Consider the following 27,933-nt stretch of genomic DNA (forward strand, 5'->3'; position numbering starts at 1 on the left):
ATCCCAGTCTCACCACGGAGATTAGAAACTTCCAGGCACGTCTGATGGAGCTGGTTGGAGAGAAACTCTACCTGACCGGGGCCCTCCAGGACAGAGTTTGGACACCCGTGGCTTAGACTCTTCTCTGTTTGTTTTAGCCATTTGCTGGGGAATACAGATTGAACGAGCAGAGCTCTTGTCCAACAGCCTGAAAGGTTATTAGTTCAGCCAACTCATCAAAGGTTCCCGGTATGGAGTTCCGTCTAGCTGTGTGAATACAGTTTGCAAACTCCGACAGCATATGATTGGAAAGTCAATTTGGTGGCATTTTGTGGCGCTCCTAGAGGGATTTTTGAGCAGGAACTCCCTGGACCACACAGGCCTCCACCACCCGGGAAACAAAACACGAACACTCCACAGCAAACTTGAGCTGACACAAACAATCACTTAGCACCCTTTGTCTTCTTTTGACAAAAGATGACTCGCAAAGCTAAAGCTGTTGACTCTGAAAAGGGGCTACAGACGCTACGTCAGCAGACACCTGTGCTAAATTCTGTGCTTGCAGACATGGCTGCGAAAAGCTTCCTTAGTCCCTGGGTGGGCTCGAACCACCATCCTTTCGGTTAACAGCCGAACGCGCTAGCCTATTGCGCCACAGAGACTGGCACTGTAAGGTCCTATGGGACACGGTCACAAAAGAATTTGACGCTGGGCGCAGCACTAGTTCTCCGTCAGCAAACTGAGCTCAAGAGACTGACAGCTGTTGAGAGGGGCGAGAGAGAGCCAAAAGGCACGCCCAACGTGGGGCTCGAACCCACGACCCTGAGATTAAGAGTCTCATGCTCTACCGACTGAGCTAGCCGGGCAGCGGTGGGTGCTGCCAAACAGTTTAATCCGCAAAACGGAGCCAAGCTTTTCACACAGGCTTGACAAAACAACTCGCGGGTAAGGTTGGGGTTAAGCCTAGCGGTAGGCTTAGAGCAGGGGCGTCCCAACTCGATCCTGGAGGTTCCTTGTCCTGCCGAGCTTGGCTCCAAGCACAAAGAAAAACACCTGAAGCTGCTGATCCCAGTCTCACCACGGAGATTAGAAACTTCCAGGCACGTCTGATGGAGCTGGCTGGAGAGAAACTCTACCTGACCGGGGCCCTCCAGGACAGAGTTTGGACACCCCTGGCTTAGACTCTTCTCTGTTTGTTTTAGCCATTTGCTGGGGAATACAGATTGAACGAGCAGAGCTCTTGTCCAACAGCCTGAAAGATTATTAGTTCAGCCAACTCATCAAAGGTTCCCGGTATGGAGTTCCATCTAGCTGTGTGAATACAGTTTGCAAACTCCGACAGCATATGATTGGAAAGTCAATTTGGTGGCATTTTGTGGCGCTCCTAGAGGGATTTTTGAGCAGGAACTCCCTGGACCACACAGGCCTCCACCACCCGGGAAACAAAACACGAACACTCCACAGCAAACCTGAGCTGACACAAACAATCACTTAGCACCCTTTGTCTTCTTTTGACAAAAGATGACTCGCAAAGCTAAAGCTATTGACTCTGAAAAGGGGCTACAGACGCTACGTCAGCAGACACCTGTGCTAAATTCTGTGCTTGCAGACATGGCTGCTAAAAGCTTCCTTAGTCCCTGGGTGGGCTTGAACCACCATCCTTTCGGTTAACAGCCGAACGCGCTAGCCTATTGCGCCACAGAGACTGGCACTGTAAGGTCCTATGGGACACGGTCACAAAAGAATTTGACGCTGGGCGCAGCACTAGTCCTCCGTCAGCAAACTGAGCTCAAGAGACTGACAGCTGTTGAGAGGGGCGAGAGAGAGCCAAAAGGCACGCCCAACGTGGGGCTCGAACCCACGACCCTGAGATTAAGAGTCTCATGCTCTACCGACTGAGCTAGCCGGGCAGCAGTGGGTGCCTACTCAAGGCTGACCGCTGTTTTGAGAACTGCCAAACATTTTAATGCGCAAAACGGAGCCAAGCTTTTCACACAGGCTTGACAAAACAACTCGCGGGTAAGGTTGGGGTTAAGCCTAGCGGTAGGCTTAGAGCAGGGGCGTCCCAACTCGATCCTGGAGGTTCCTTGTCCTGCCGAGCTTGGCTCCAAGCACAAAGAAAAACACCTGAAGCTGCTGATCCCAGTCTCACCACGGAGATTAGAAACTTCCAGGCACGTCTGATGGAGCTGGTTGGAGAGAAACTCTACCTGACCGGGGCCCTCCAGGACAGAGTTTGGACACCCGTGGCTTAGACTCTTCTCTGTTTGTTTTAGCCATTTGCTGGGGAATACAGATTGAACGAGCAGAGCTCTTGTCCAACAGCCTGAAAGGTTATTAGTTCAGCCAACTCATCAAAGGTTCCCGGTATGGAGTTCCGTCTAGCTGTGTGAATACAGTTTGCAAACTCCGACAGCATATGATTGGAAAGTCAATTTGGTGGCATTTTGTGGCGCTCCTAGAGGGATTTTTGAGCAGGAACTCCCTGGACCACACAGGCCTCCACCACCCGGGAAACAAAACACGAACACTCCACAGCAAACCTGAGCTGACACAAACAATCACTTAGCACCCTCTGTCTTCTTTTGACAAAAGATGACTCGCAAAGCTAAAGCTATTGACTCTGAAAAGGGGCTACAGACGCTACGTCAGCAGACACCTGTGCTAAATTCTGTGCTTGCAGACATGGCTGCTAAAAGCTTCCTTAGTCCCTGGGTGGGCTTGAACCACCATCCTTTCGGTTAACAGCCGAACGCGCTAGCCTATTGCGCCACAGAGACTGGCACTGTAAGGTCCTATGGGACACGGTCACAAAAGAATTTGACGCTGGGCGCAGCACTAGTCCTCCGTCAGCAAACTGAGCTCAAGAGACTGACAGCTGTTGAGAGGGGCGAGAGAGAGCCAAAAGGCACGCCCAACGTGGGGCTCGAACCCACGACCCTGAGATTAAGAGTCTCATGCTCTACCGACTGAGCTAGCCAGGCAGCAGTGGGTGCCAACTCAAGGCTGACCGCTGTTTTGAGAACTGCCAAACATTTTAATGCGCAAAACGGAGCCAAGCTTTTCACACAGGCTTGACAAAACAACTCGCGGGTAAGGTTGGGGTTAAGCCTAGCGGTAGGCTTAGAGCAGGGGCGTCCCAACTCGATCCTGGAGGTTCCTTGTCCTGCCGAGCTTGGCTCCAAGCACAAAGAAAAACACCTGAAGCTGCTGATCCCAGTCTCACCACGGAGATTAGAAACTTCCAGGCACGTCTGATGGAGCTGGTTGGAGAGAAACTCTACCTGACCGGGGCCCTCCAGGACAGAGTTTGGACACCCGTGGCTTAGACTCTTCTCTGTTTGTTTTAGCCATTTGCTGGGGAATACAGATTGAATGAGCAGAGCTCTTGTCCAACAGCCTGAAAGGTTATTAGTTCAGCCAACTCATCAAAGGTTCCCGGTATGGAGTTCCGTCTAGCTGTGTGAATACAGTTTGCAAACTCCGACAGCATATGATTGGAAAGTCAATTTGGTGGCATTTTGTGGCGCTCCTAGAGGGATTTTTGAGCAGGAACTCCCTGGACCACACAGGCCTCCACCACCCGGGAAACAAAACACGAACACTCCACAGCAAACTTGAGCTGACACAAACAATCACTTAGCACCCTTTGTCTTCTTTTGACAAAAGATGACTCGCAAAGCTGTTGACTCTGAAAAGGGGCTACAGACGCTACGTCAGCAGACACCTGTGCTAAATTCTGTGCTTGCAGACATGGCTGCGAAAAGCTTCCTTAGTCCCTGGGTGGGCTCGAACCACCATCCTTTCGGTTAACAGCCGAACACGCTAGCCTATTGCACCACAGAGACTGGCACTGTAAGGTCCTATGGGACACGGTCACAAAAGAATTTGACGCTGGGCGCAGCACTAGTCCTCCGTCAGCAAACTGAGCTCAAGAGACTGACAGCTGTTGAGAGGGGCGAGAGAGAGCCAAAAGGCACGCCCAACGTGGGGCTCGAACCCACGACCCTGAGATTAAGAGTCTCATGCTCTACCGACTGAGCTAGCCGGGCAGCGGTGGGTGCCTACTCAAGGCTGACCGCTGTTTTGAGAACTGCCAAACATTTTAATGCGCAAAACGGAGCCAAGCTTTTCACACAGGCTTGACAAAACAACTCGCGGGTAAGGTTGGGGTTAAGCCTAGCGGTAGGCTTAGAGCAGGGGCGTCCCAACTCGATCCTGGAGGTTCCTTGTCCTGCCGAGCTTGGCTCCAAGCACAAAGAAAAACACCTGAAGCTGCTGATCCCAGTCTCACCACGGAGATTAGAAACTTCCAGGCACGTCTGATGGAGCTGGTTGGAGAGAAACTCTACCTGACCGGGGCCCTCCAGGACAGAGTTTGGACACCCGTGGCTTAGACTCTTCTCTGTTTGTTTTAGCCATTTGCTGGGGAATACAGATTGAACGAGCAGAGCTCTTGTCCAACAGCCTGAAAGATTATTAGTTCAGCCAACTCATCAAAGGTTCCCGGTATGGAGTTCCGTCTAGCTGTGTGAATACAGTTTGCAAACTCCGACAGCATATGATTGGAAAGTCAATTTGGTGGCATTTTGTGGCGCTCCTAGAGGGATTTTTGAGCAGGAACTCCCTGGACCACACAGGCCTCCACCACCCGGGAAACAAAACACGAACACTCCACAGCAAACCTGAGCTGACACAAACAATCACTTAGCACCCTTTGTCTTCTTTTGACAAAAGATGACTCGCAAAGCTAAAGCTATTGACTCTGAAAAGGGGCTACAGACGCTACGTCAGCAGACACCTGTGCTAAATTCTGTGCTTGCAGACATGGCTGCTAAAAGCTTCCTTAGTCCCTGGGTGGGCTTGAACCACCATCCTTTCGGTTAACAGCCGAACGCGCTAGCCTATTGCGCCACAGAGACTGGCACTGTAAGGTCCTATGGGACACGGTCACAAAAGAATTTGACGCTGGGCGCAGCACTAGTCCTCCGTCAGCAAACTGAGCTCAAGAGACTGACAGCTGTTGAGAGGGGCGAGAGAGAGCCAAAAGGCACGCCCAACGTGGGGCTCGAACCCACGACCCTGAGATTAAGAGTCTCATGCTCTACCGACTGAGCTAGCCGGGCAGCAGTGGGTGCCTACTCAAGGCTGACCGCTGTTTTGAGAACCACCATCCTTTCGGTTAACAGCCGAACGCGCTAGCCTATTGCGCCACAGAGACTGGCACTGTAAGGTCCTATAGGACACGGTCACAAAAGAATTTGACGCTGGGCGCAGCACTAGTTCTCCGTCAGCAAACTGAGCTCAAGAGACTGACAGCTGTTGAGAGGGGCGAGAGAGAGCCAAAAGGCACGCCCAACGTGGGGCTCAAACCCACGACCCTGAGATTAAGAGTCTCATGCTCTACCGACTGAGCTAGCCGGGCAGCGGTGGGTGCTGCCAAACAGTTTAATGCGCAAAACGGAGCCAAGCTTTTCACACAGGCTTGACAAAACAACTCGCGGGTAAGGTTGGGGTTAAGCCTAGCGGTAGGCTTAGAGCAGGGGCGTCCCAACTCGATCCTGGAGGTTCCTTGTCCTGCCGAGCTTGGCTCCAAGCACAAAGAAAAACACCTGAAGCTGCTGATCCCAGTCTCACCACGGAGATTAGAAACTTCCAGGCACGTCTGATGGAGCTGGCTGGAGAGAAACTCTACCTGACCGGGGCCCTCCAGGACAGAGTTTGGACACCCCTGCCTTAGACTCTTCTCTGTTTGTTTTAGCCATTTGCTGGGGAATACAGATTGAACGAGCAGAGCTCTTGTCCAAAAGCCTGAAAGGTTATTAGTTCAGCCAACTCATCAAAGATTCCCGGTATGGAGTTCCGTCTAGCTGTGTGAATACAGTTTGCAAACTCCGACAGCATATGATTGGAAAGTCAATTTGGTGGCATTTTGTGGCGCTCCTAGAGGGATTTTTGAGCAGGAACTCCCTGGACCACACAGGCCTCCACCACCCGGGAAACAAAACACGAACACTCCACAGCAAACTTGAGCTGACACAAACAATCACTTAGCACCCTTTGTCTTCTTTTGACAAAAGATGACTCGCAAAGCTAAAGCTGTTGACTCTGAAAAGGGGCTACAGACGCTACGTCAGCAGACACCTGTGCTAAATTCTGTGCTTGCAGACATGGCTGCGAAAAGCTTCCTTAGTCCCTGGGTGGGCTCGAACCACCATCCTTTCGGTTAACAGCCGAACACGCTAGCCTATTGCGCCACAGAGACTGGCACTGTAAGGTCCTATGGGACACGGTCACAAAAGAATTTGACGCTGGGCGCAGCACTAGTCCTCCGTCAGCAAACTGAGCTCAAGAGACTGACAGCTGTTGAGAGGGGCGAGAGAGAGCCAAAAGGCACGCCCAACGTGGGGCTCGAACCCACGACCCTGAGATTAAGAGTCTCATGCTCTACCGACTGAGCTAGCAGGCAGCGGTGGGTGCCTACTCAAGGCTGACTGCTGTTTTTAGAACTGCCAAACATTTTAATGCGAAAAACGGAGCCAAGCTTTTCACACAGGCTTGACAAAACAACTCGCGGGTAAGGTTGGGGTTAAGCCTAGCGATAGGCTTAGAGCAGGGGCGTCCCAACTCGATCCTGGAGGTTCCTTGTCCTGCCGAGCTTGGCTCCAAGCACAAAGAAAAACACCTGAAGCTGCTGATCCCAGTCTCACCACGGAGATTAGAAACTTCCAGGCACGTCTGATGGAGCTGGCTGGAGAGAAACTCTACCTGACCGGGGCCCTCCAGGACAGAGTTTGGACACCCCTGGCTTAGACTCTTCTCTGTTTGTTTTAGCCATTTGCTTTGGAATACAGATTGAACGAGCAGAGCTCTTGTCCAACAGCCTGAAAGGTTATTAGTTCAGCCAACTCATCAAAGGTTCCCGGTATGGAGTTCCGTCTAGCTATGTGAATACAGTTTGCAAACTCCGACAGCATATGATTGGAAAGTCAATTTGGTGGCATTTTGTGGCGCTCCTAGAGGGATTTTTGAGCAGGAACTCCCTGGACCACACAGGCCTCCACCACCCGGGAAACAAAACACGAACACTCCACAGCAAACTTGAGCTGACACAAACAATCACTTAGCACCCTCTGTCTTCTTTTGACAAAAGATGACTCGCAAAGCTAAAGCTGTTGACTCTGAAAAGGGGCTACAGACGCTACGTCAGCAGACACCTGTGCTAAATTCTGTGCTTGCAGACATGGCTGCGAAAAGCTTCCTTAGTCCCTGGGTGGGCTCGAACCACCATCCTTTCGGTTAACAGCCGAACGCGCTAGCCTATTGCGCCACAGAGACTGGCACTGTAAGGTCCTATGGGACACGGTCACAAAAGAATTTGACGCTGGGCGCAGCACTAGTACTCTGTCAACAAACTGAGCTCAAGAGACTGACAGCTGATGAGAGGGGCGAGAGAGAGCCAAAAGGCACGCCCAACGTGGGGCTCGAACCCACGACCCTGAGATTAAGAGTCTCATGCTCTACCGACTGAGCTAGCCGGGCAGCGGTGGGTGCCTACTCAAGGCTGACCGCTGTTTTGAGAACTGCCAAACATTTTAATGCGCAAAACGGAGCCAAGCTTTTCACACAGGCTTGACAAAACAACTCGCGGGTAAGGTTGGGGTTAAGCCTAGCGGTAGGCTTAGAGCAGGGGCGTCCCAACTCGATCCTGGAGGTTCCTTGTCCTGCCGAGCTTGGCTCCAAGCACAAAGAAAAACACCTGAAGCTGCTGATCCCAGTCTCACCACGGAGATTAGAAACTTCCAGGCACGTCTGATGGAGCTGGCTGGAGAGAAACTCTACCTGACCAGGGCCCTCCAGGACAGAGTTTGGACACCCCTGGCTTAGACTCTTCTCTGTTTGTTTTAGCCATTTGCTGGGGAATACAGATTGAACGAGCAGAGCTCTTGTCCAACAGCCTGAAAGATTATTAGTTCAGCCAACTCATCAAAGGTTCCCGGTATGGAGTTCCATCTAGCTGTGTGAATACAGTTTGCAAACTCCGACAGCATATGATTGGAAAGTCAATTTGGTGGCATTTTGTGGCGCTCCTAGAGGGATTTTTGAGCAGGAACTCCCTGGACCACACAGGCCTCCACCACCCGGGAAACAAAACACGAACACTCCACAGCAAACCTGAGCTGACACAAACAATCACTTAGCACCCTTTGTCTTCTTTTGACAAAAGATGACTCGCAAAGCTAAAGCTATTGACTCTGAAAAGGGGCTACAGACGCTACGTCAGCAGACACCTGTGCTAAATTCTGTGCTTGCAGACATGGCTGCTAAAAGCTTCCTTAGTCCCTGGGTGGGCTTGAACCACCATCCTTTCGGTTAACAGCCGAACGCGCTAGCCTATTGCGCCACAGAGACTGGCACTGTAAGGTCCTATGGGACACGGTCACAAAAGAATTTGACGCTGGGCGCAGCACTAGTCCTCCGTCAGCAAACTGAGCTCAAGAGACTGACAGCTGTTGAGAGGGGCGAGAGAGAGCCAAAAGGCACGCCCAACGTGGGGCTCGAACCCACGACCCTGAGATTAAGAGTCTCATGCTCTACCGACTGAGCTAGCCGGGCATCAGTGGGTGCCTACTCAAGGCTGACCGCTGTTTTGAGAACTGCCAAACATTTTAATGCGCAAAACGGAGCCAAGCTTTTCACACAGGCTTGACAAAACAACTCGCGGGTAAGGTTGGGGTTAAGCCTAGCGGTAGGCTTAGAGCAGGGGCGTCCCAACTCGATCCTGGAGGTTCCTTGTCCTGCCGAGCTTGGCTCCAAGCACAAAGAAAAACACCTGAAGCTGCTGATCCCAGTCTCACCACGGAGATTAGAAACTTCCAGGCACGTCTGATGGAGCTGGTTGGAGAGAAACTCTACCTGACCGGGGCCCTCCAGGACAGAGTTTGGACACCCGTGGCTTAGACTCTTCTCTGTTTGTTTTAGCCATTTGCTGGGGAATACAGATTGAACGAGCAGAGCTCTTGTCCAACAGCCTGAAAGGTTATTAGTTCAGCCAACTCATCAAAGGTTCCCGGTATGGAGTTCCGTCTAGCTGTGTGAATACAGTTTGCAAACTCCGACAGCATATGATTGGAAAGTCAATTTGGTGGCATTTTGTGGCGCTCCTAGAGGGATTTTTGAGCAGGAACTCCCTGGACCACACAGGCCTCCACCACCCGGGAAACAAAACACGAACACTCCACAGCAAACTTGAGCTGACACAAACAATCACTTAGCACCCTTTGTCTTCTTTTGACAAAAGATGACTCGCAAAGCTAAAGCTGTTGACTCTGAAAAGGGGCTACAGACGCTACGTCAGCAGACACCTGTGCTAAATTCTGTGCTTGCAGACATGGCTGCGAAAAGCTTCCTTAGTCCCTGGGTGGGCTCGAACCACCATCCTTTCGGTTAACAGCCGAACGCGCTAGCCTATTGCGCCACAGAGACTGGCACTGTAAGGTCCTATGGGACACGGTCACAAAAGAATTTGACGCTGGGCGCAGCACTAGTTCTCCGTCAGCAAACTGAGCTCAAGAGACTGACAGCTGTTGAGAGGGGCGAGAGAGAGCCAAAAGGCACGCCCAACGTGGGGCTCGAACCCACGACCCTGAGATTAAGAGTCTCATGCTCTACCGACTGAGCTAGCCGGGCAGCGGTGGGTGCTGCCAAACAGTTTAATGCGCAAAACGGAGCCAAGCTTTTCACACAGGCTTGACAAAACAACTCGCGGGTAAGGTTGGGGTTAAGCCTAGCGGTAGGCTTAGAGCAGGGGCGTCCCAACTCGATCCTGGAGGTTCCTTGTCCTGCCGAGCTTGGCTCCAAGCACAAAGAAAAACACCTGAAGCTGCTGATCCCAGTCTCACCACGGAGATTAGAAACTTCCAGGCACGTCTGATGGAGCTGGCTGGAGAGAAACTCTACCTGACCGGGGCCCTCCAGGACAGAGTTTGGACACCCCTGGCTTAGACTCTTCTCTGTTTGTTTTAGCCATTTGCTGGGGAATACAGATTGAACGAGCAGAGCTCTTGTCCAACAGCCTGAAAGATTATTAGTTCAGCCAACTCATCAAAGGTTCCCGGTATGGAGTTCCATCTAGCTGTGTGAATACAGTTTGCAAACTCCGACAGCATATGATTGGAAAGTCAATTTGGTGGCATTTTGTGGCGCTCCTAGAGGGATTTTTGAGCAGGAACTCCCTGGACCACACAGGCCTCCACCACCCGGGAAACAAAACACGAACACTCCACAGCAAACCTGAGCTGACACAAACAATCACTTAGCACCCTTTGTCTTCTTTTGACAAAAGATGACTCGCAAAGCTAAAGCTATTGACTCTGAAAAGGGGCTACAGACGCTACGTCAGCAGACACCTGTGCTAAATTCTGTGCTTGCAGACATGGCTGCTAAAAGCTTCCTTAGTCCCTGGGTGGGCTTGAACCACCATCCTTTCGGTTAACAGCCGAACGCGCTAGCCTATTGCGCCACAGAGACTGGCACTGTAAGGTCCTATGGGACACGGTCACAAAAGAATTTGACGCTGGGCGCAGCACTAGTCCTCCGTCAGCAAACTGAGCTCAAGAGACTGACAGCTGTTGAGAGGGGCGAGAGAGAGCCAAAAGGCACGCCCAACGTGGGGCTCGAACCCACGACCCTGAGATTAAGAGTCTCATGCTCTACCGACTGAGCTAGCCGGGCAGCAGTGGGTGCCTACTCAAGGCTGACCGCTGTTTTGAGAACTGCCAAACATTTTAATGCGCAAAACGGAGCCAAGCTTTTCACACAGGCTTGACAAAACAACTCGCGGGTAAGGTTGGGGTTAAGCCTAGCGGTAGGCTTAGAGCAGGGGCGTCCCAACTCGATCCTGGAGGTTCCTTGTCCTGCCGAGCTTGGCTCCAAGCACAAAGAAAAACACCTGAAGCTGCTGATCCCAGTCTCACCACGGAGATTAGAAACTTCCAGGCACGTCTGATGGAGCTGGTTGGAGAGAAACTCTACCTGACCGGGGCCCTCCAGGACAGAGTTTGGACACCCGTGGCTTAGACTCTTCTCTGTTTGTTTTAGCCATTTGCTGGGGAATACAGATTGAACGAGCAGAGCTCTTGTCCAACAGCCTGAAAGGTTATTAGTTCAGCCAACTCATCAAAGGTTCCCGGTATGGAGTTCCGTCTAGCTGTGTGAATACAGTTTGCAAACTCCGACAGCATATGATTGGAAAGTCAATTTGGTGGCATTTTGTGGCGCTCCTAGAGGGATTTTTGAGCAGGAACTCCCTGGACCACACAGGCCTCCACCACCCGGGAAACAAAACACGAACACTCCACAGCAAACCTGAGCTGACACAAACAATCACTTAGCACCCTCTGTCTTCTTTTGACAAAAGATGACTCGCAAAGCTAAAGCTATTGACTCTGAAAAGGGGCTACAGACGCTACGTCAGCAGACACCTGTGCTAAATTCTGTGCTTGCAGACATGGCTGCTAAAAGCTTCCTTAGTCCCTGGGTGGGCTTGAACCACCATCCTTTCGGTTAACAGCCGAACGCGCTAGCCTATTGCGCCACAGAGACTGGCACTGTAAGGTCCTATGGGACACGGTCACAAAAGAATTTGACGCTGGGCGCAGCACTAGTCCTCCGTCAGCAAACTGAGCTCAAGAGACTGACAGCTGTTGAGAGGGGCGAGAGAGAGCCAAAAGGCACGCCCAACGTGGGGCTCGAACCCACGACCCTGAGATTAAGAGTCTCATGCTCTACCGACTGAGCTAGCCGGGCAGCAGTGGGTGCCAACTCAAGGCTGACCGCTGTTTTGAGAACTGCCAAACATTTTAATGCGCAAAACGGAGCCAAGCTTTTCACACAGGCTTGACAAAACAACTCGCGGGTAAGGTTGGGGTTAAGCCTAGCGGTAGGCTTAGAGCAGGGGCGTCCCAACTCGATCCTGGAGGTTCCTTGTCCTGCCGAGCTTGGCTCCAAGCACAAAGAAAAACACCTGAAGCTGCTGATCCCAGTCTCACCACGGAGATTAGAAACTTCCAGGCACGTCTGATGGAGCTGGTTGGAGAGAAACTCTACCTGACCGGGGCCCTCCAGGACAGAGTTTGGACACCCGTGGCTTAGACTCTTCTCTGTTTGTTTTAGCCATTTGCTGGGGAATACAGATTGAACGAGCAGAGCTCTTGTCCAACAGCCTGAAAGGTTATTAGTTCAGCCAACTCATCAAAGGTTCCCGGTATGGAGTTCCGTCTAGCTGTGTGAATACAGTTTGCAAACTCTGACAGCATATGATTGGAAAGTCAATTTGGTGGCATTTTGTGGCGCTCCTAGAGGGATTTTTGAGCAGGAACTCCCTGGACCACACAGGCCTCCACCACCCGGGAAACAAAACACGAACACTCCACAGCAAACTTGAGCTGACACAAACAATCACTTAGCACCCTTTGTCTTCTTTTGACAAAAGGGGACTCGCAAAGCTAAAGCTGTTGACTCTGAAAAGGGGCTACAGACGCTACGTCAGCAGACACCTGTGCTAAATTCTGTGCTTGCAGACATGGCTGCGAAAAGCTTCCTTAGTCCCTGGGTGGGCTCGAACCACCATCCTTTCGGTTAACAGCCGAACGCGCTAGCCTATTGCGCCACAGAGACTGGCACTGTAAGGTCCTATGGGACACGGTCACAAAAGAATTTGACGCTGGGCGCAGCACTAGTTCTCCGTCAGCAAACTGAGCTCAAGAGACTGACAGCTGTTGAGAGGGGCGAGAGAGAGCCAAAAGGCACGCCCAACGTGGGGCTCGAACCCACGACCCTGAGATTAAGAGTCTCATGCTCTACCGACTGAGCTAGCCGGGCAGCGGTGGGTGCTGCCAAACAGTTTAATGCGCAAAACGGAGCCAAGCTTTTCACACAGGCTTGACAAAACAACTCGCGGGTAAGGTTGGGGTTAAGCCTAGCGGTAGGCTTAGAGCAGGGGCGTCCCAACTCGATCCTGGAGGTTCCTTGTCCTGCCGAGCTTGGCTCCAAGCACAAAGAAAAACACCTGAAGCTGCTGATCCCAGTCTCACCACGGAGATTAGAAACTTCCAGGCACGTCTGATGGAGCTGGCTGGAGAGAAACTCTACCTGACCGGGGCCCTCCAGGACAGAGTTTGGACACCCCTGGCTTAGACTCTTCTCTGTTTGTTTTAGCCATTTGCTGGGGAATACAGATTGAACGAGCAGAGCTCTTGTCCAACAGCCTGAAAGGTTATTAGTTCAGCCAACTCATCAAAGATTCCCGGTATGGAGTTCCGTCTAGCTGTGTGAATACAGTTTGCAAACTCCGACAGCATATGATTGGAAAGTCAATTTGGTGGCATTTTGTGGCGCTCCTAGAGGGATTTTTGAGCAGGAACTCCCTGGACCACACAGGCCTCCACCACCCGGGAAACAAAACACGAACACTCCACAGCAAACTTGAGCTGACACAAACAATCACTTAGCACCCTTTGTCTTCTTTTGACAAAAGATGACTCGCAAAGCTAAAGCTGTTGACTCTGAAAAAGGGCTACAGACGCTACGTCAGCAGACACCTGTGCTAAATTCTGTGCTTGCAGACATGGCTGCGAAAAGCTTCCTTAGTCCTTGGGTGGGCTCGAACCACCATCCTTTCGGTTAACAGCCGAACGCACTAGCCTATTGCGCCACAGAGACTGGCACTGTAAGGTCCTATGGGACACGGTCACAAAAGAATTTGACGCTGGGCGCAGCACTAGTCCTCCGTCAGCAAACTGAGCTCAAGAGACTGACAGCTGTTGAGAGGGGCGAGAGAGAGCCAAAAGGCACGCCCAACGTGGGGCTCGAACCCACGACCCTGAGATTAAGAGTCTCATGCTCTACTGACTGAGCTAGCCGGGCAGCGGTGGGTGCCTACTCAAGGCTGACCGCTGTTTTGAGAACTGCCAAACATTTTAATGCGCAAAACGGAGCCAAGCTTTTCACACAGGCTTGACAAAACAACTCGCGGGTAAGGTTGGGGTTAAGCCTAGCGGTAGGCTTAGAGCAGGGGCGTCCCAACTCGATCCTGGAGGTTCCTTGTCCTGCCGAGCTTGGCTCCAAGCACAAAGAAAAACACCTGAAGCTGCTGATCCCAGTCTCACCACGGAGATTAGAAACTTCCAGGCACGTCTGATGGAGCTGGCTGGAGAGAAACTCTACCTGACCGGGGCCCTCCAGGACAGAGTTTGGACACCCCTGGCTTAGACTCTTCTCTGTTTGTTTTAGCCATTTGCTGGGGAATACAGATTGAACGAGCAGAGCTCTTGTCCAACAGCCTGAAAGGTTATTAGTTCAGCCAACTCATCAAAGGTTCCCAGTATGGAGTTCCATCTAGCTGTGTGAATACAGTTTGCAAACTCCGACAGCATATGATTGGAAAGTCAATTTGGTGGCATTTTGTGGCGCTCCTAGAGGGATTTTTGAGCAGGAACTCCCTGGACCACACAGGCCTCCACCACCCGGGAAACAAAACACGAACACTCCACAGCAAACTTGAGCTGACACAAACAATCACTTAGCACCCTTTGTCTTCTTTTGACAAAAGATGACTCGCAAAGCTAAAGCTGTTGACTCTGAAAAGGGGCTACAGACGCTACGTCAGCAGACACCTGTGCTAAATTCTGTGCTTGCAGACATGGCTGCGAAAAGCTTCCTTAGTCCCTGGGTGGGCTCGAACCACCATCCTTTCGGTTAACAGCCGAACGCGCTAGCCTATTGCGCCACAGAGACTGGCACTGTAAGGTCCTATGGGACACGGTCACAAAAGAATTTGACGCTGGGCGCAGCACTAGTCCTCCGTCAGCAAACTGAGCTCAAGAGACTGACAGCTGTTGAGAGGGGCGAGAGAGAGCCAAAAGGCACGCCCAACGTGGGGCTCGAACCCACGACCCTGAGATTAAGAGTCTCATGCTCTACCGACTGAGCTAGCCGGGCAGCAGTGGGTGCCTACTCAAGGCTGACCGCTGTTTTGAGAACTGCCAAACATTTTAATGCGCAAAACGGAGCCAAGCTTTTCACACAGGCTTGACAAAACAACTCGCGGGTAAGGTTGGGGTTAAGCCTAGCGGTAGGCTTAGAGCAGGGGCGTCCCAACTCGATCCTGGAGGTTCCTTGTCCTGCCGAGCTTGGCTCCAAGCACAAAGAAAAACACCTGAAGCTGCTGATCCCAGTCTCACCACAGAGATTAGAAACTTCCAGGCACGTCTGATGGAGCTGGCTGGTGAGAAACTCTACCTGACCGGGGCCCTCCAGGACAGAGTTTGGACACCCCTGGCTTAGACTCTTCTCTGTTTGTTTTAGCCATTTGCTGGGGAATACAGATTGAACGAGCAGAGCTCTTGTCCAACAGCCTGAAAGGTTATTAGTTCAGCCAACTCATCAAAGGTTCCCGGTATGGAGTTCCGTCTAGCTGTGTGAATACAGTTTGCAAACTCCGACAGCATATGATTGGAAAGTCAATTTGGTGGCATTTTGTGGCGCTCCTAGAGGGATTTTTGAGCAGGAACTCCCTGGACCACACAGGCCTCCACCACCCGGGTAACAAAACACGAACACTCCACAGCAAACTTGAGCTGACACAAACAATCACTTAGCACCCTTTGTCTTCTTTTGACAAAAGATGACTCGCAAAGCTAAAGCTGTTGACTCTGAAAAGGGGCTACAGACGCTACGTCAGCAGACACCTGTGCTAAATTCTGTGCTTGCAGACATGGCTGCGAAAAGCTTCCTTAGTCCTTGGGTGGGCTCGAACCACCATCCTTTCGGTTAACAGCCGAACGCGCTAGCCTATTGCGCCACAGAGACTGGCACTGTAAGGTCCTATGGGACACGGTCACAAAAGAATTTGACGCTGGGCGCAGCACTAGTCCTCCGTCAGCAAACTGAGCTCAAGAGACTGACAGCTGTTGAGAGGGGCGAGAGAGAGCCAAAAGGCACGCCCAACGTGGGGCTCGAACCCACGACCCTGAGATTAAGAGTCTCATGCTCTACCGACTGAGCTAGCCGGGCAGCGGTGGGTGCCTACTCAAGGCTGACCGCTGTTTTGAGAACTGCCAAACATTTTAATGCGCAAAACGGAGCCAAGCTTTTCACACAGGTTTGACAAAACAACTCGCGGGTAAGGTTGGGGTTAAGCCTAGCGGTAGGCTTAGAGCAGGGGCGTCCCAACTCGATCCTGGAGGTTCCTTGTCCTGCCGAGCTTGGCTCCAAGCACAAAGAAAAACACCTGAAGCTGCTGATCCCAGTCTCACCACGGAGATTAGAAACTTCCAGGCACGTCTGATGGAGCTGGCTGGAGAGAAACTCTACCTGACCGGGGCCCTCCAGGACAGAGTTTGGACACCCCTGGCTTAGACTCTTCTCTGTTTGTTTTAGCCATTTGCTGGGGAATACAGATTGAACGAGCAGAGCTCTTGTCCAACAGCCTGAAAGGTTATTAGTTCAGCCAACTCATCAAAGGTTCCCGGTATGGAGTTCCATCTAGCTGTGTGAATACAGTTTGCAAACTCCGACAGCATATGATTGGAAAGTCAATTTGGTGGCATTTTGTGGCGCTCCTAGAGGGATTTTTGAGCAGGAACTCCCTGGACCACACAGGCCTCCACCACCCGGGAAACAAAACACGAACACTCCACAGCAAACTTGAGCTGACACAAACAATCACTTAGCACCCTTTGTCTTCTTTTGACAAAAGATGACTCGCAAAGCTAAAGCTGTTGACTCTGAAAAGGGGCTACAGACGCTACGTCAGCAGACACCTGTGCTAAATTCTGTGCTTGCAGACATGGCTGCGAAAAGCTTCCTTAGTCCCTGGGTGGGCTCGAACCACCATCCTTTCGGTTAACAGCCGAACGCGCTAGCCTATTGCGCCACAGAGACTGGCACTGTAAGGTCCTATGGGACACGGTCACAAAAGAATTTGACGCTGGGCGCAGCACTAGTCCTCCGTCAGCAAACTGAGCTCAAGAGACTGACAGCTGTTGAGAGGGGCGAGAGAGAGCCAAAAGGCACGCCCAACGTGGGGCTCGAACCCACGACCCTGAGATTAAGAGTCTCATGCTCTACCGACTGAGCTAGCCGGGCAGCGGTGGGTGCCTACTCAAGGCTGACCGCTGTTTTTAGAACTGCCAAACATTTTAATGCGAAAAACGGAGCCAAGCTTTTCACACAGGCTTGACAAAACAACTCGCGGGTAAGGTTGGGGTTAAGCCTAGCGATAGGCTTAGAGCAGGGGCGTCCCAACTCGATCCTGGAGGTTCCTTGTCCTGCCGAGCTTGGCTCCAAGCACAAAGAAAAACACCTGAAGCTGCTGATCCCAGTCTCACCACGGAGATTAGAAACTTCCAGGCACGTCTGATGGAGCTGGCTGGAGAGAAACTCTACCTGACCGGGGCCCTCCAGGACAGAGTTTGGACACCCCTGGCTTAGACTCTTCTCTGTTTGTTTTAGCCATTTGCTGGGGAATACAGATTGAACGAGCAGAGCTCTTGTCCAACAGCCTGAAAGGTTATTAGTTCAGCCAACTCATCAAAGGTTCCCGGTATGGAGTTCCGTCTAGCTGTGTGAATACAGTTTGCAAACTCCGACAGCATATGATTGGAAAGTCAATTTGGTGGCATTTTGTGGCGCTCCTAGAGGGATTTTTGAGCAGGAACTCCCTGGACCACACAGGCCTCCACCACCCGGGAAACAAAACACGAACACTCCACAGCAAACTTGAGCTGACACAAACAATCACTTAGCACCCTTTGTCTTCTTTTGACAAAAGATGACTCGCAAAGCTAAAGCTGTTGACTCTGAAAAGGGGCTACAGACGCTACGTCAGCAGACACCTGTGCTAAATTCTGTGCTTGCAGACATGGCTGCGAAAAGCTTCCTTAGTCCCTGGGTGGGCTCGAACCACCATCCTTTCGGTTAACAGCCCAACGCACTAGCCTATTGCGCCACAGAGACTGGCACTGTAAGGTCCTATGGGACACGGTCACAAAAGAATTAGACGCTGTGCGCAGCACTAGTCCTCCGTCAGCAAACTGAGCTCAAGAGACTGACAGCTGTTGAGAGGGGCGAGAGAGAGCCAAAAGGCACGCCCAACGTGGGGCTCGAACCCACGACCCTGAGATTAAGAGTCTCATGCTCTACCGACTGAGCTAGCCGGGCAGCGGTGGTTGCCTACTCAAGGCTGACCGCTGTTTTGAGAACTGCCAAACATTTTAATGCGCAAAACGGAGCCAAGCTTTTCACACAGGCTTGACAAAACAACTCGCGGGTAAGGTTGGGGTTAAGCCTAGCGGTAGGCTTAGAGCAGGGGCGTCCCAACTCGATCCTGGAGGTTCCTTGTCCTGCCGAGCTTGGCTCCAAGCACAAAGAAAAACACCTGAAGCTGCTGATCCCAGTCTCACCACGGAGATTAGAAACTTCCAGGCACGTCTGATGGAGCTGGCTGGAGAGAAACTCTACCTGACCGGGGCCCTCCAGGACAGAGTTTGGACACCCCTGGCTTAGACTCTTCTCTGTTTGTTTTAGCCATTTGCTGGGGAATACAGATTGAACGAGCAGAGCTCTTGTCCAACAGCCTGAAAGGTTATTAGTTCAGCCAACTCATCAAAGGTTCCCAGTATGGAGTTCCATCTAGCTGTGTGAATACAGTTTGCAAACTCCGACAGCATATGATTGGAAAGTCAATTTGGTGGCATTTTGTGGCGCTCCTAGAGGGATTTTTGAGCAGGAACTCCCTGGACCACACAGGCCTCCACCACCCGGGAAACAAAACACGAACACTCCACAGCAAACTTGAGCTGACACAAACAATCACTTAGCACCCTTTGTCTTCTTTTGACAAAAGATGACTCGCAAAGCTAAAGCTGTTGACTCTGAAAAGGGGCTACAGACGCTACGTCAGCAGACACCTGTGCAGACAACCTCTCCACCTTCAATACCACGACTTAGGTGCCCTTGAGCAAGGTATCGAACCCCCAACTGCTCCCCGGGCGCCGCGGCATAAATGGCTGCCCACTGCTCCGGGTGTGTGCTCACAGTGTGTGTGTGTGTGTTCACTGCTCTGTGTGTGTGCACTTCGGATGGGTTAAATGCAGAGCACAAATTCTGAGTATGGGTCACCATACTTGGCTGAATGTCACTTCACTTCACTTTCACTTTTGCTAAATTCTGTGCTTGCAGACATGGCTGCGAAAAGCTTCCTTAGTCCCTGGGTGGGCTCGAACCACCATCCTTTCGGTTAACAGCCGAACGCGCTAGCCTATTGCGCCACAGAGACTGGCACTGTAAGGTCCTATGGGACACGGTCACAAAAGAATTTGACGCTGGGCGCAGCACTAGTCCTCCGTCAGCAAACTGAGCTCAAGAGACTGACAGCTGTTGAGAGGGGCGAGAGAGAGACAAAAGGCACGCCCAACGTGGGGCTCGAACCCACGACCCTGAGATTAAGAGTCTCATGCTCTACCGACTGAGCTAGCCGGGCAGCGGTGGGTGCCTACTCAAGGCTGACCGCTGTTTTTAGAACTGCCAAACATTTTAATGCGAAAAACGGAGCCAAGCTTTTCACACAGGCTTGACAAAACAACTCGCGGGTAAGGTTGGGGTTAAGCCTAGCGATAGGCTTAGAGCAGGGGCGTCCCAACTCGATCCTGGAGGTTCCTTGTCCTGCCGAGCTTGGCTCCAAGCACAAAGAAAAACACCTGAAGCTGCTGATCCCAGTCTCACCACGGAGATTAGAAACTTCCAGGCACGTCTGATGGAGCTGGCTGGAGAGAAACTCTACCTGACCGGGGCCCTCCAGGACAGAGTTTGGACACCCCTGGCTTAGACTCTTCTCTGTTTGTTTTAGCCATTTGCTGGGGAATACAGATTGAACGAGCAGAGCTCTTGTCCAACAGCCTGAAAGGTTATTAGTTCAGCCAACTCATCAAAGGTTCCCGGTATGGAGTTCCGTCTAGCTGTGTGAATACAGTTTGCAAACTCCGACAGCATATGATTGGAAAGTCAATTTGGTGGCATTTTGTGGCGCTCCTAGAGGGATTTTTGAGCAGGAACTCCCTGGACCACACAGGCCTCCACCACCCGGGAAACAAAACACGAACACTCCACAGCAAACTTGAGCTGACACAAACAATCACTTAGCACCCTTTGTCTTCTTTTGACAAAAGATGACTCGCAAAGCTAAAGCTGTTGACTCTGAAAAGGGGCTACAGACGCTACGTCAGCAGACACCTGTGCTAAATTCTGTGCTTGCAGACATGGCTGCGAAAAGCTTCCTTAGTCCCTGGGTGGGCTCGAACCACCATCCTTTCGGTTAACAGCCGAACGCGCTAGCCTATTGCGCCACAGAGACTGGCACTGTAAGGACCTATGGGACACGGTCACAAAAGAATTTGACGCTGGGCGCAGCACTAGTCCTCCGTCAGCAAACTGAGCTCAAGAGACTGACAGCTGTTGAGAGGGGCGAGAGAGAGCCAAAAGGTACGCCCAACGTGGGGCTCGAACCCACGACCCTGAGATTAAGAGTCTCATGCTCTACCGACTGAGCTAGCCGGGCAGCGGTGGGTGCCTACTCAAGGCTGACCGCTGTTTTGAGAACTGCCAAACATTTTAATGCGCAAAACGGAGCCAAGCTTTTCACACAGGCTTGACAAAACAACTCGCGGGTAAGGTTGGGGTTAAGCCTAGCGGTAGGCTTAGAGCAGGGGCGTCCCAACTCGATCCTGGAGGTTCCTTGTCCTGCCGAGCTTGGCTCCAAGCACAAAGAAAAACACCTGAAGCTGCTGATCCCAGTCTCACCACGGAGATTAGAAACTTCCAGGCACGTCTGATGGAGCTGGCTGGAGAGAAACTCTACCTGACCGGGGCCCTCCAGGACAGAGTTTGGACACCCCTGGCTTAGACTCTTCTCTGTTTGTTTTAGCCATTTGCTGGGGAATACAGATTGAACGAGCAGAGCTCTTGTCCAACAGCCTGAAAGGTTATTAGTTCAGCCAACTCATCAAAGGTTCCCGGTATGGAGTTCCGTCTAGCTGTGTGAATACAGTTTGCAAACTCCGACAGCATATGATTGGAAAGTCAATTTGGTGGCATTTTGTGGCGCTCCTAGAGGGATTTTTGAGCAGGAACTCCCTGGACCACACAGGCCTCCACCACCAGGGAAACAAAACACGAACACTCCACAGCAAACTTGAGCTGACACAAACAATCACTTAGCACCCTTTGTCTTCTTTTGACAAAAGATGACTCGCAAAGCTAAAGCTGTTGACTCTGAAAAGGGGCTACAGACGCTACGTCAGCAGACACCTGTGCTAAATTCTGTGCTTGCAGAAATGGCTGCGAAAAGCTTCCTTAGTCCCTGGGTGGGCTCGAACCACCATCCTTTCGGTTAACAGCCGAACGCGCTAGCCTATTGCGCCACAGAGACTGGCACTGTAAGGTCCTATGGGACACGGTCACAAAAGAATTTTGACGCTGGGCACAGCACTAGTCCTCCGTCAGCAAACTGAGCTCAAGAGACTGACAGCTGTTGAGAGGGGCGAGAGAGAGCCAAAAGGCACGCCCAACGTGGGGCTCGAACCCACGACCCTGAGATTAAGAGTCTCATGCTCTACCGACTGAGCTAGCCGGGCAGCGGTGGGTGCCTACTCAAGGCTGACCGCTGTTTTGAGAACTGCCAAACATTTTAATGCGCAAAACGGAGCCAAGCTTTTCACACAGGCTTGACAAAACAACTCGCGGGTAAGGTTGGGGTTAAGCCTAGCGGTAGGCTTAGAGCAGGGGCGTCCCAACTCGATCCTGGAGGTTCCTTGTCCTGCCGAGCTTGGCTCCAAGCACAAAGAAAAACACCTGAAGCTGCTGATCCCAGTCTCACCACGGAGATTAGAAACTTCCAGGCACGTCTGATGGAGCTGGCTGGAGAGAAACTCTACCTGACCGGGGCCCTCCAGGACAGAGTTTGGACACCCCTGCCTTAGACTCTTCTGTTTGTTTTAGCCATTTGCTGGGGAGTACAGATTGAACGAGCAGAGCTCTTGTCCAACAGCCTGAAAGGTTATTAGTTCAGCCAACTCATCAAAGATTCCCGGTATGGAGTTCCGTCTAGCTGTGTGAATACAGTTTGCAAACTCCGACAGCATATGATTGGAAAGTCAATTTGGTGGCATTTTGTGGCGCTCCTAGAGGGATTTTTGAGCAGGAGCTCCCTGGACCACACAGGCCTCCACCACCCGGGAAACAAAACACGAACACTCCACAGCAAACTTGAGCTGACACAAACAATCACTTAGCACCCTTTGTCTTCTTTTGACAAAAGATGACTCGCAAAGCTGTTGACTCTGAAAAGGGGCTACAGACGCTACGTCAGCAGACACCTGTGCTAAATTCTGTGCTTGCAGACATGGCTGCGAAAAGCTTCCTTAGTCCCTGGGTGGGCTCGAACCACCATCCTTTCGGTTAACAGCCGAACGCGCTAGCCTATTGCGCCACAGAGACTGGCACTGTAAGGTCCTATGGGACACGGTCACAAAAGAATTTGACGCTGGGCGCAGCACTAGTCCTCCGTCAGCAAACTGAGCTCAAGAGACTGACAGCTGTTGAGAGGGGCGAGAGAGAGCCAAAAGGCACGCCCAACGTGGGGCTCGAACCCACGACCCTGAGATTAAGAGTCTCATGCTCTACCGACTGAGCTAGCCGGGCAGCGGTGGGTGCCTACTCAAGGCTGACCGCTGTTTTGAGAACTGCCAAACATTTTAATGCGCAAAACGGAGCCCAGCTTTTCACACAGGCTTGACAAAACAACTCGCGGGTAAGGTTGGGGTTAAGCCTAGCGGTAGGCTTAGAGCAGGGGCGTCCCAACTCGATCCTGGAGGTTCCTTGTCCTGCCGAGCTTGGCTCCAAGCACAAAGAAAAACACCTGAAGCTGCTGATCCCAGTCTCACCACGGAGATTAGAAACTTCCAGGCACGTCTGATGGAGCTGGCTGGAGAGAAACTCTACCTGACCGGGGCCCTCCAGGACAGAGTTTGGACACCCCTGGCTTAGACTCTTCTCTGTTTGTTTTAGCCATTTGCTGGGGAATACAGATTGAACGAGCAGAGCTCTTGTCCAACAGCCTGAAAGGTTATTAGTTCAGCCAACTCATCAAAGGTTCCCGGTATGGAGTTCCGTCTAGCTGTGTGAATACAGTTTGCAAACTCCGACAGCATATGATTGGAAAGTCAATTTGGTGGCATTTTGTGGCGCTCCTAGAGGGATTTTTGAGCAGGAACTCCCTGGACCACACAGGCCTCCACCACCCGGGAAACAAAACACGAACACTCCACAGCAAACTTGAGCTGACACAAACAATCACTTAGCACCCTTTGTCTTCTTTTGACAAAAGATGACTCGCAAAGCTAAAGCTGTTGACTCTGAAAAGGGGCTACAGACGCTACGTCAGCAGACACCTGTGCTAAATTCTGTGCTTGCAGACATGGCTGCGAAAAGCTTCCTTAGTCCCTGGGTGGGCTCGAACCACCATCCTTTTGGTTAACAGCCGAACGCGCTAGCCTATTGCGCCACAGAGACTGGCACTGTAAGGTCCTATGGGACACGGTCACAAAAGAATTTGACGCTGGGCGCAGCACTAGTCCTCCGTCAGCAAACTGAGCTCAAGAGACTGACAGCTGTTGAGAGGGGCGAGAGAGAGCCAAAAGGCACGCCCAACGTGGGGCTCGAACCCACGACCCTGAGATTAAGAGTCTCATGCTCTACCGACTGAGCTAGCCGGGCAGCAGTGGGTGCCAACTCAAGGCTGACCGCTGTTTTGAGAACTGCCAAACATTTTAATGCGCAAAACGGAGCCAAGCTTTTCACACAGGCTTGACAAAACAACTCGCGGGTAAGGTTGGGGTTAAGCCTAGCGGTAGGCTTAGAGCAGGGGCGTCCCAACTCGATCCTGGAGGTTCCTTGTCCTGCCGAGCTTGGCTCCAAGCACAAAGAAAAACACCTGAAGCTGCTGATCCCAGTCTCACCACGGAGATTAGAAACTTCCAGGCACGTCTGATGGAGCTGGTTGGAGAGAAACTCTACCTGACCGGGGCCCTCCAGGACAGAGTTTGGACACCCGTGGCTTAGACTCTTCTCTGTTTGTTTTAGCCATTTGCTGGGGAATACAGATTGAACGAGCAGAGCTCTTGTCCAACAGCCTGAAAGGTTATTAGTTCAGCCAACTCATCAAAGGTTCCCGGTATGGAGTTCCGTCTAGCTGTGTGAATACAGTTTGCAAACTCCGACAGCATATGATTGGAAAGTCAATTTGGTGGCATTTTGTGGCGCTCCTAGAGGGATTTTTGAGCAGGAACTCCCTGGACCACACAGGCCTCCACCACCCGGGAAACAAAACACGAACACTCCACAGCAAACTTGAGCTGACACAAACAATCACTTAGCACCCTTTGTCTTCTTTTGACAAAAGATGACTCGCAAAGCTAAAGCTGTTGACTCTGAAAAGGGGCTACAGACGCTACGTCAGCAGACACCTGTGCTAAATTCTGTGCTTGCAGACATGGCTGCGAAAAGCTTCCTTAGTCCCTGGGTGGGCTCGAACCACCATCCTTTCGGTTAACAGCCGAACGCGCTAGCCTATTGCGCCACAGAGACTGGCACTGTAAGGTCCTATGGGACACGGTCACAAAAGAATTTGACGCTGGGCGCAGCACTAGTTCTCCGTCAGCAAACTGAGCTCAAGAGACTGACAGCTGTTGAGAGGGGCGAGAGAGAGCCAAAAGGCACGCCCAACGTGGGGCTCGAACCCACGACCCTGAGATTAAGAGTCTCATGCTCTACCGACTGAGCTAGCCGGGCAGCGGTGGGTGCTGCCAAACAGTTTAATGCGCAAAACGGAGCCAAGCTTTTCACACAGGCTTGACAAAACAACTCGCGGGTAAGGTTGGGGTTAAGCCTAGCGGTAGGCTTAGAGCAGGGGCGTCCCAACTCGATCCTGGAGGTTCCTTGTCCTGCCGAGCTTGGCTCCAAGCACAAAGAAAAACACCTGAAGCTGCTGATCCCAGTCTCACCACGGAGATTAGAAACTTCCAGGCACGTCTGATGGAGCTGGCTGGAGAGAAACTCTACCTGACCGGGGCCCTCCAGGACAGAGTTTGGACACCCCTGGCTTAGACTCTTCTCTGTTTGTTTTAGCCATTTGCTGGGGAATACAGATTGAACGAGCAGAGCTCTTGTCCAACAGCCTGAAAGGTTATTAGTTCAGCCAACTCATCAAAGATTCCCGGTATGGAGTTCCGTCTAGCTGTGTGAATACAGTTTGCAAACTCCGACAGCATATGATTGGAAAGTCAATTTGGTGGCATTTTGTGGCGCTCCTAGAGGGATTTTTGAGCAGGAACTCCCTGGACCACACAGGCCTCCACCACCCGGGAAACAAAACACGAACACTCCACAGCAAACTTGAGCTGACACAAACAATCACTTAGCACCCTTTGTCTTCTTTTGACAAAAGATGACTCGCAAAGCTAAAGCTGTTGACTCTGAAAAAGGGCTACAGACGCTACGTCAGCAGACACCTGTGCTAAATTCTGTGCTTGCAGACATGGCTGCGAAAAGCTTCCTTAGTCCTTGGGTGGGCTCGAACCACCATCCTTTCGGTTAACAGCCGAACGCGCTAGCCTATTGCGCCACAGAGACTGGCACTGTAAGGTCCTATGGGACACGGTCACAAAAGAATTTGACGCTGGGCGCAGCACTAGTCCTCCGTCAGCAAACTGAGCTCAAGAGACTGACAGCTGTTGAGAGGGGCGAGAGAGAGCCAAAAGGCACGCCCAACGTGGGGCTCGAACCCACGACCCTGAGATTAAGAGTCTCATGCTCTACTGACTGAGCTAGCCGGGCAGCGGTGGGTGCCTACTCAAGGCTGACCGCTGTTTTGAGAACTGCCAAACATTTTAATGCGCAAAACGGAGCCAAGCTTTTCACACAGGCTTGACAAAACAACTCGCGGGTAAGGTTGGGGTTAAGCCTAGCGGTAGGCTTAGAGCAGGGGCGTCCCAACTCGATCCTGGAGGTTCCTTGTCCTGCCGAGCTTGGCTCCAAGCACAAAGAAAAACACCTGAAGCTGCTGATCCCAGTCTCACCACGGAGATTAGAAACTTCCAGGCACGTCTGATGGAGCTGGCTGGAGAGAAACTCTACCTGACCGGGGCCCTCCAGGACAGAGTTTGGACACCCCTGGCTTAGACTCTTCTCTGTTTGTTTTAGCCATTTGCTGGGGAATACAGATTGAACGAGCAGAGCTCTTGTCCAACAGCCTGAAAGGTTATTAGTTCAGCCAACTCATCAAAGGTTCCCAGTATGGAGTTCCATCTAGCTGTGTGAATACAGTTTGCAAACTCCGACAGCATATGATTGGAAAGTCAATTTGGTGGCATTTTGTGGCGCTCCTAGAGGGATTTTTGAGCAGGAACTCCCTGGACCACACAGGCCTCCACCACCCGGGAAACAAAACACGAACACTCCACAGCAAACTTGAGCTGACACAAACAATCACTTAGCACCCTTTGTCTTCTTTTGACAAAAGATGACTCGCAAAGCTAAAGCTGTTGACTCTGAAAAGGGGCTACAGACGCTACGTCAGCAGACACCTGTGCTAAATTCTGTGCTTGCAGACATGGCTGCGAAAAGCTTCCTTAGTCCCTGGGTGGGCTCGAACCACCATCCTTTCGGTTAACAGCCGAACGCGCTAGCCTATTGCGCCACAGAGACTGGCACTGTAAGGTCCTATGGGACACGGTCACAAAAGAATTTGACGCTGGGCGCAGCACTAGTCCTCCGTCAGCAAACTGAGCTCAAGAGACTGACAGCTGTTGAGAGGGGCGAGAGAGAGCCAAAAGGCACGCCCAACGTGGGGCTCGAACCCACGACCCTGAGATTAAGAGTCTCATGCTCTACCGACTGAGCTAGCCGGGCAGCAGTGGGTGCCTACTCAAGGCTGACCGCTGTTTTGAGAACTGCCAAACATTTTAATGCGCAAAACGGAGCCAAGCTTTTCACACAGGCTTGACAAAACAACTCGCGGGTAAGGTTGGGGTTAAGCCTAGCGGTAGGCTTAGAGCAGGGGCGTCCCAACTCGATCCTGGAGGTTCCTTGTCCTGCCGAGCTTGGCTCCAAGCACAAAGAAAAACACCTGAAGCTGCTGATCCCAGTCTCACCACAGAGATTAGAAACTTCCAGGCACGTCTGATGGAGCTGGCTGGTGAGAAACTCTACCTGACCGGGGCCCTCCAGGACAGAGTTTGGACACCCCTGGCTTAGACTCTTCTCTGTTTGTTTTAGCCATTTGCTGGGGAATACAGATTGAACGAGCAGAGCTCTTGTCCAACAGCCTGAAAGGTTATTAGTTCAGCCAACTCATCAAAGGTTCCCGGTATGGAGTTCCGTCTAGCTGTGTGAATACAGTTTGCAAACTCCGACAGCATATGATTGGAAAGTCAATTTGGTGGCATTTTGTGGCGCTCCTAGAGGGATTTTTGAGCAGGAACTCCCTGGACCACACAGGCCTCCACCACCCGGGTAACAAAACACGAACACTCCACAGCAAACTTGAGCTGACACAAACAATCACTTAGCACCCTTTGTCTTCTTTTGACAAAAGATGACTCGCAAAGCTAAAGCTGTTGACTCTGAAAAGGGGCTACAGACGCTACGTCAGCAGACACCTGTGCTAAATTCTGTGCTTGCAGACATGGCTGCGAAAAGCTTCCTTAGTCCTTGGGTGGGCTCGAACCACCATCCTTTCGGTTAACAGCCGAACGCGCTAGCCTATTGCGCCACAGAGACTGGCACTGTAAGGTCCTATGGGACACGGTCACAAAAGAATTTGACGCTGGGCGCAGCACT

General features: G+C 51.8%; 52 non-coding genes across 52 annotated transcripts; all 52 read right to left on the reverse strand.

The window, feature by feature from the left end:
* Positions 1-567: 567 nt before the first annotated feature.
* On the reverse strand, positions 568-641 carry trnan-guu (transfer RNA asparagine (anticodon GUU)). Its single transcript has one exon. It is a non-coding gene; the product is annotated as a tRNA-Asn (tRNA).
* Positions 642-772: 131 nt separating this feature from the next.
* On the reverse strand, positions 773-845 carry trnak-cuu (transfer RNA lysine (anticodon CUU)). Its single transcript has one exon. It is a non-coding gene; the product is annotated as a tRNA-Lys (tRNA).
* A 766-nt stretch (positions 846-1,611) lies between these two features.
* trnan-guu (transfer RNA asparagine (anticodon GUU)) lies at positions 1,612-1,685 on the reverse strand. The gene has a single exon. It is a non-coding gene; the product is annotated as a tRNA-Asn (tRNA).
* A 131-nt stretch (positions 1,686-1,816) lies between these two features.
* On the reverse strand, positions 1,817-1,889 carry trnak-cuu (transfer RNA lysine (anticodon CUU)). Its single transcript has one exon. It is a non-coding gene; the product is annotated as a tRNA-Lys (tRNA).
* A 796-nt stretch (positions 1,890-2,685) lies between these two features.
* trnan-guu (transfer RNA asparagine (anticodon GUU)) lies at positions 2,686-2,759 on the reverse strand. Its single transcript has one exon. It is a non-coding gene; the product is annotated as a tRNA-Asn (tRNA).
* A 131-nt stretch (positions 2,760-2,890) lies between these two features.
* On the reverse strand, positions 2,891-2,963 carry trnak-cuu (transfer RNA lysine (anticodon CUU)). Its single transcript has one exon. It is a non-coding gene; the product is annotated as a tRNA-Lys (tRNA).
* A 790-nt stretch (positions 2,964-3,753) lies between these two features.
* Positions 3,754-3,827, reverse strand: trnan-guu (transfer RNA asparagine (anticodon GUU)). Its single transcript has one exon. It is a non-coding gene; the product is annotated as a tRNA-Asn (tRNA).
* A 131-nt stretch (positions 3,828-3,958) lies between these two features.
* trnak-cuu (transfer RNA lysine (anticodon CUU)) lies at positions 3,959-4,031 on the reverse strand. The gene has a single exon. It is a non-coding gene; the product is annotated as a tRNA-Lys (tRNA).
* A 796-nt stretch (positions 4,032-4,827) lies between these two features.
* On the reverse strand, positions 4,828-4,901 carry trnan-guu (transfer RNA asparagine (anticodon GUU)). Its single transcript has one exon. It is a non-coding gene; the product is annotated as a tRNA-Asn (tRNA).
* Positions 4,902-5,032: 131 nt separating this feature from the next.
* trnak-cuu (transfer RNA lysine (anticodon CUU)) lies at positions 5,033-5,105 on the reverse strand. Its single transcript has one exon. It is a non-coding gene; the product is annotated as a tRNA-Lys (tRNA).
* A 226-nt stretch (positions 5,106-5,331) lies between these two features.
* On the reverse strand, positions 5,332-5,404 carry trnak-cuu (transfer RNA lysine (anticodon CUU)). The gene has a single exon. It is a non-coding gene; the product is annotated as a tRNA-Lys (tRNA).
* Positions 5,405-6,170: 766 nt separating this feature from the next.
* On the reverse strand, positions 6,171-6,244 carry trnan-guu (transfer RNA asparagine (anticodon GUU)). The gene has a single exon. It is a non-coding gene; the product is annotated as a tRNA-Asn (tRNA).
* A 131-nt stretch (positions 6,245-6,375) lies between these two features.
* Positions 6,376-6,447, reverse strand: trnak-cuu (transfer RNA lysine (anticodon CUU)). The gene has a single exon. It is a non-coding gene; the product is annotated as a tRNA-Lys (tRNA).
* A 796-nt stretch (positions 6,448-7,243) lies between these two features.
* Positions 7,244-7,317, reverse strand: trnan-guu (transfer RNA asparagine (anticodon GUU)). Its single transcript has one exon. It is a non-coding gene; the product is annotated as a tRNA-Asn (tRNA).
* A 131-nt stretch (positions 7,318-7,448) lies between these two features.
* Positions 7,449-7,521, reverse strand: trnak-cuu (transfer RNA lysine (anticodon CUU)). The gene has a single exon. It is a non-coding gene; the product is annotated as a tRNA-Lys (tRNA).
* A 796-nt stretch (positions 7,522-8,317) lies between these two features.
* On the reverse strand, positions 8,318-8,391 carry trnan-guu (transfer RNA asparagine (anticodon GUU)). The gene has a single exon. It is a non-coding gene; the product is annotated as a tRNA-Asn (tRNA).
* Positions 8,392-8,522: 131 nt separating this feature from the next.
* On the reverse strand, positions 8,523-8,595 carry trnak-cuu (transfer RNA lysine (anticodon CUU)). The gene has a single exon. It is a non-coding gene; the product is annotated as a tRNA-Lys (tRNA).
* Positions 8,596-9,391: 796 nt separating this feature from the next.
* Positions 9,392-9,465, reverse strand: trnan-guu (transfer RNA asparagine (anticodon GUU)). The gene has a single exon. It is a non-coding gene; the product is annotated as a tRNA-Asn (tRNA).
* A 131-nt stretch (positions 9,466-9,596) lies between these two features.
* Positions 9,597-9,669, reverse strand: trnak-cuu (transfer RNA lysine (anticodon CUU)). Its single transcript has one exon. It is a non-coding gene; the product is annotated as a tRNA-Lys (tRNA).
* A 766-nt stretch (positions 9,670-10,435) lies between these two features.
* trnan-guu (transfer RNA asparagine (anticodon GUU)) lies at positions 10,436-10,509 on the reverse strand. Its single transcript has one exon. It is a non-coding gene; the product is annotated as a tRNA-Asn (tRNA).
* Positions 10,510-10,640: 131 nt separating this feature from the next.
* On the reverse strand, positions 10,641-10,713 carry trnak-cuu (transfer RNA lysine (anticodon CUU)). Its single transcript has one exon. It is a non-coding gene; the product is annotated as a tRNA-Lys (tRNA).
* A 796-nt stretch (positions 10,714-11,509) lies between these two features.
* trnan-guu (transfer RNA asparagine (anticodon GUU)) lies at positions 11,510-11,583 on the reverse strand. Its single transcript has one exon. It is a non-coding gene; the product is annotated as a tRNA-Asn (tRNA).
* A 131-nt stretch (positions 11,584-11,714) lies between these two features.
* trnak-cuu (transfer RNA lysine (anticodon CUU)) lies at positions 11,715-11,787 on the reverse strand. The gene has a single exon. It is a non-coding gene; the product is annotated as a tRNA-Lys (tRNA).
* Positions 11,788-12,583: 796 nt separating this feature from the next.
* Positions 12,584-12,657, reverse strand: trnan-guu (transfer RNA asparagine (anticodon GUU)). Its single transcript has one exon. It is a non-coding gene; the product is annotated as a tRNA-Asn (tRNA).
* A 131-nt stretch (positions 12,658-12,788) lies between these two features.
* On the reverse strand, positions 12,789-12,861 carry trnak-cuu (transfer RNA lysine (anticodon CUU)). The gene has a single exon. It is a non-coding gene; the product is annotated as a tRNA-Lys (tRNA).
* Positions 12,862-13,627: 766 nt separating this feature from the next.
* On the reverse strand, positions 13,628-13,701 carry trnan-guu (transfer RNA asparagine (anticodon GUU)). Its single transcript has one exon. It is a non-coding gene; the product is annotated as a tRNA-Asn (tRNA).
* Positions 13,702-13,832: 131 nt separating this feature from the next.
* On the reverse strand, positions 13,833-13,905 carry trnak-cuu (transfer RNA lysine (anticodon CUU)). Its single transcript has one exon. It is a non-coding gene; the product is annotated as a tRNA-Lys (tRNA).
* A 796-nt stretch (positions 13,906-14,701) lies between these two features.
* Positions 14,702-14,775, reverse strand: trnan-guu (transfer RNA asparagine (anticodon GUU)). The gene has a single exon. It is a non-coding gene; the product is annotated as a tRNA-Asn (tRNA).
* A 131-nt stretch (positions 14,776-14,906) lies between these two features.
* On the reverse strand, positions 14,907-14,979 carry trnak-cuu (transfer RNA lysine (anticodon CUU)). The gene has a single exon. It is a non-coding gene; the product is annotated as a tRNA-Lys (tRNA).
* A 796-nt stretch (positions 14,980-15,775) lies between these two features.
* On the reverse strand, positions 15,776-15,849 carry trnan-guu (transfer RNA asparagine (anticodon GUU)). Its single transcript has one exon. It is a non-coding gene; the product is annotated as a tRNA-Asn (tRNA).
* A 131-nt stretch (positions 15,850-15,980) lies between these two features.
* Positions 15,981-16,053, reverse strand: trnak-cuu (transfer RNA lysine (anticodon CUU)). The gene has a single exon. It is a non-coding gene; the product is annotated as a tRNA-Lys (tRNA).
* Positions 16,054-16,849: 796 nt separating this feature from the next.
* Positions 16,850-16,923, reverse strand: trnan-guu (transfer RNA asparagine (anticodon GUU)). The gene has a single exon. It is a non-coding gene; the product is annotated as a tRNA-Asn (tRNA).
* A 131-nt stretch (positions 16,924-17,054) lies between these two features.
* trnak-cuu (transfer RNA lysine (anticodon CUU)) lies at positions 17,055-17,127 on the reverse strand. Its single transcript has one exon. It is a non-coding gene; the product is annotated as a tRNA-Lys (tRNA).
* A 796-nt stretch (positions 17,128-17,923) lies between these two features.
* On the reverse strand, positions 17,924-17,997 carry trnan-guu (transfer RNA asparagine (anticodon GUU)). The gene has a single exon. It is a non-coding gene; the product is annotated as a tRNA-Asn (tRNA).
* A 131-nt stretch (positions 17,998-18,128) lies between these two features.
* On the reverse strand, positions 18,129-18,201 carry trnak-cuu (transfer RNA lysine (anticodon CUU)). The gene has a single exon. It is a non-coding gene; the product is annotated as a tRNA-Lys (tRNA).
* A 1,043-nt stretch (positions 18,202-19,244) lies between these two features.
* Positions 19,245-19,318, reverse strand: trnan-guu (transfer RNA asparagine (anticodon GUU)). Its single transcript has one exon. It is a non-coding gene; the product is annotated as a tRNA-Asn (tRNA).
* Positions 19,319-19,449: 131 nt separating this feature from the next.
* trnak-cuu (transfer RNA lysine (anticodon CUU)) lies at positions 19,450-19,522 on the reverse strand. Its single transcript has one exon. It is a non-coding gene; the product is annotated as a tRNA-Lys (tRNA).
* A 796-nt stretch (positions 19,523-20,318) lies between these two features.
* On the reverse strand, positions 20,319-20,392 carry trnan-guu (transfer RNA asparagine (anticodon GUU)). Its single transcript has one exon. It is a non-coding gene; the product is annotated as a tRNA-Asn (tRNA).
* A 131-nt stretch (positions 20,393-20,523) lies between these two features.
* Positions 20,524-20,596, reverse strand: trnak-cuu (transfer RNA lysine (anticodon CUU)). Its single transcript has one exon. It is a non-coding gene; the product is annotated as a tRNA-Lys (tRNA).
* Positions 20,597-21,392: 796 nt separating this feature from the next.
* trnan-guu (transfer RNA asparagine (anticodon GUU)) lies at positions 21,393-21,466 on the reverse strand. Its single transcript has one exon. It is a non-coding gene; the product is annotated as a tRNA-Asn (tRNA).
* Positions 21,467-21,598: 132 nt separating this feature from the next.
* On the reverse strand, positions 21,599-21,671 carry trnak-cuu (transfer RNA lysine (anticodon CUU)). The gene has a single exon. It is a non-coding gene; the product is annotated as a tRNA-Lys (tRNA).
* A 788-nt stretch (positions 21,672-22,459) lies between these two features.
* On the reverse strand, positions 22,460-22,533 carry trnan-guu (transfer RNA asparagine (anticodon GUU)). The gene has a single exon. It is a non-coding gene; the product is annotated as a tRNA-Asn (tRNA).
* Positions 22,534-22,664: 131 nt separating this feature from the next.
* On the reverse strand, positions 22,665-22,737 carry trnak-cuu (transfer RNA lysine (anticodon CUU)). The gene has a single exon. It is a non-coding gene; the product is annotated as a tRNA-Lys (tRNA).
* Positions 22,738-23,533: 796 nt separating this feature from the next.
* On the reverse strand, positions 23,534-23,607 carry trnan-guu (transfer RNA asparagine (anticodon GUU)). The gene has a single exon. It is a non-coding gene; the product is annotated as a tRNA-Asn (tRNA).
* A 131-nt stretch (positions 23,608-23,738) lies between these two features.
* On the reverse strand, positions 23,739-23,811 carry trnak-cuu (transfer RNA lysine (anticodon CUU)). Its single transcript has one exon. It is a non-coding gene; the product is annotated as a tRNA-Lys (tRNA).
* A 796-nt stretch (positions 23,812-24,607) lies between these two features.
* trnan-guu (transfer RNA asparagine (anticodon GUU)) lies at positions 24,608-24,681 on the reverse strand. Its single transcript has one exon. It is a non-coding gene; the product is annotated as a tRNA-Asn (tRNA).
* Positions 24,682-24,812: 131 nt separating this feature from the next.
* On the reverse strand, positions 24,813-24,885 carry trnak-cuu (transfer RNA lysine (anticodon CUU)). The gene has a single exon. It is a non-coding gene; the product is annotated as a tRNA-Lys (tRNA).
* A 766-nt stretch (positions 24,886-25,651) lies between these two features.
* trnan-guu (transfer RNA asparagine (anticodon GUU)) lies at positions 25,652-25,725 on the reverse strand. The gene has a single exon. It is a non-coding gene; the product is annotated as a tRNA-Asn (tRNA).
* A 131-nt stretch (positions 25,726-25,856) lies between these two features.
* On the reverse strand, positions 25,857-25,929 carry trnak-cuu (transfer RNA lysine (anticodon CUU)). The gene has a single exon. It is a non-coding gene; the product is annotated as a tRNA-Lys (tRNA).
* A 796-nt stretch (positions 25,930-26,725) lies between these two features.
* trnan-guu (transfer RNA asparagine (anticodon GUU)) lies at positions 26,726-26,799 on the reverse strand. Its single transcript has one exon. It is a non-coding gene; the product is annotated as a tRNA-Asn (tRNA).
* Positions 26,800-26,930: 131 nt separating this feature from the next.
* Positions 26,931-27,003, reverse strand: trnak-cuu (transfer RNA lysine (anticodon CUU)). Its single transcript has one exon. It is a non-coding gene; the product is annotated as a tRNA-Lys (tRNA).
* A 796-nt stretch (positions 27,004-27,799) lies between these two features.
* On the reverse strand, positions 27,800-27,873 carry trnan-guu (transfer RNA asparagine (anticodon GUU)). Its single transcript has one exon. It is a non-coding gene; the product is annotated as a tRNA-Asn (tRNA).
* Between the last annotated feature and the right edge of the window lie 60 nt (positions 27,874-27,933).

The sequence above is a fragment of the Carassius carassius genome, chromosome 1 (assembly GCF_963082965.1).
Source record: "Carassius carassius chromosome 1, fCarCar2.1, whole genome shotgun sequence".
NCBI lineage: Eukaryota > Metazoa > Chordata > Actinopteri > Cypriniformes > Cyprinidae > Carassius > Carassius carassius.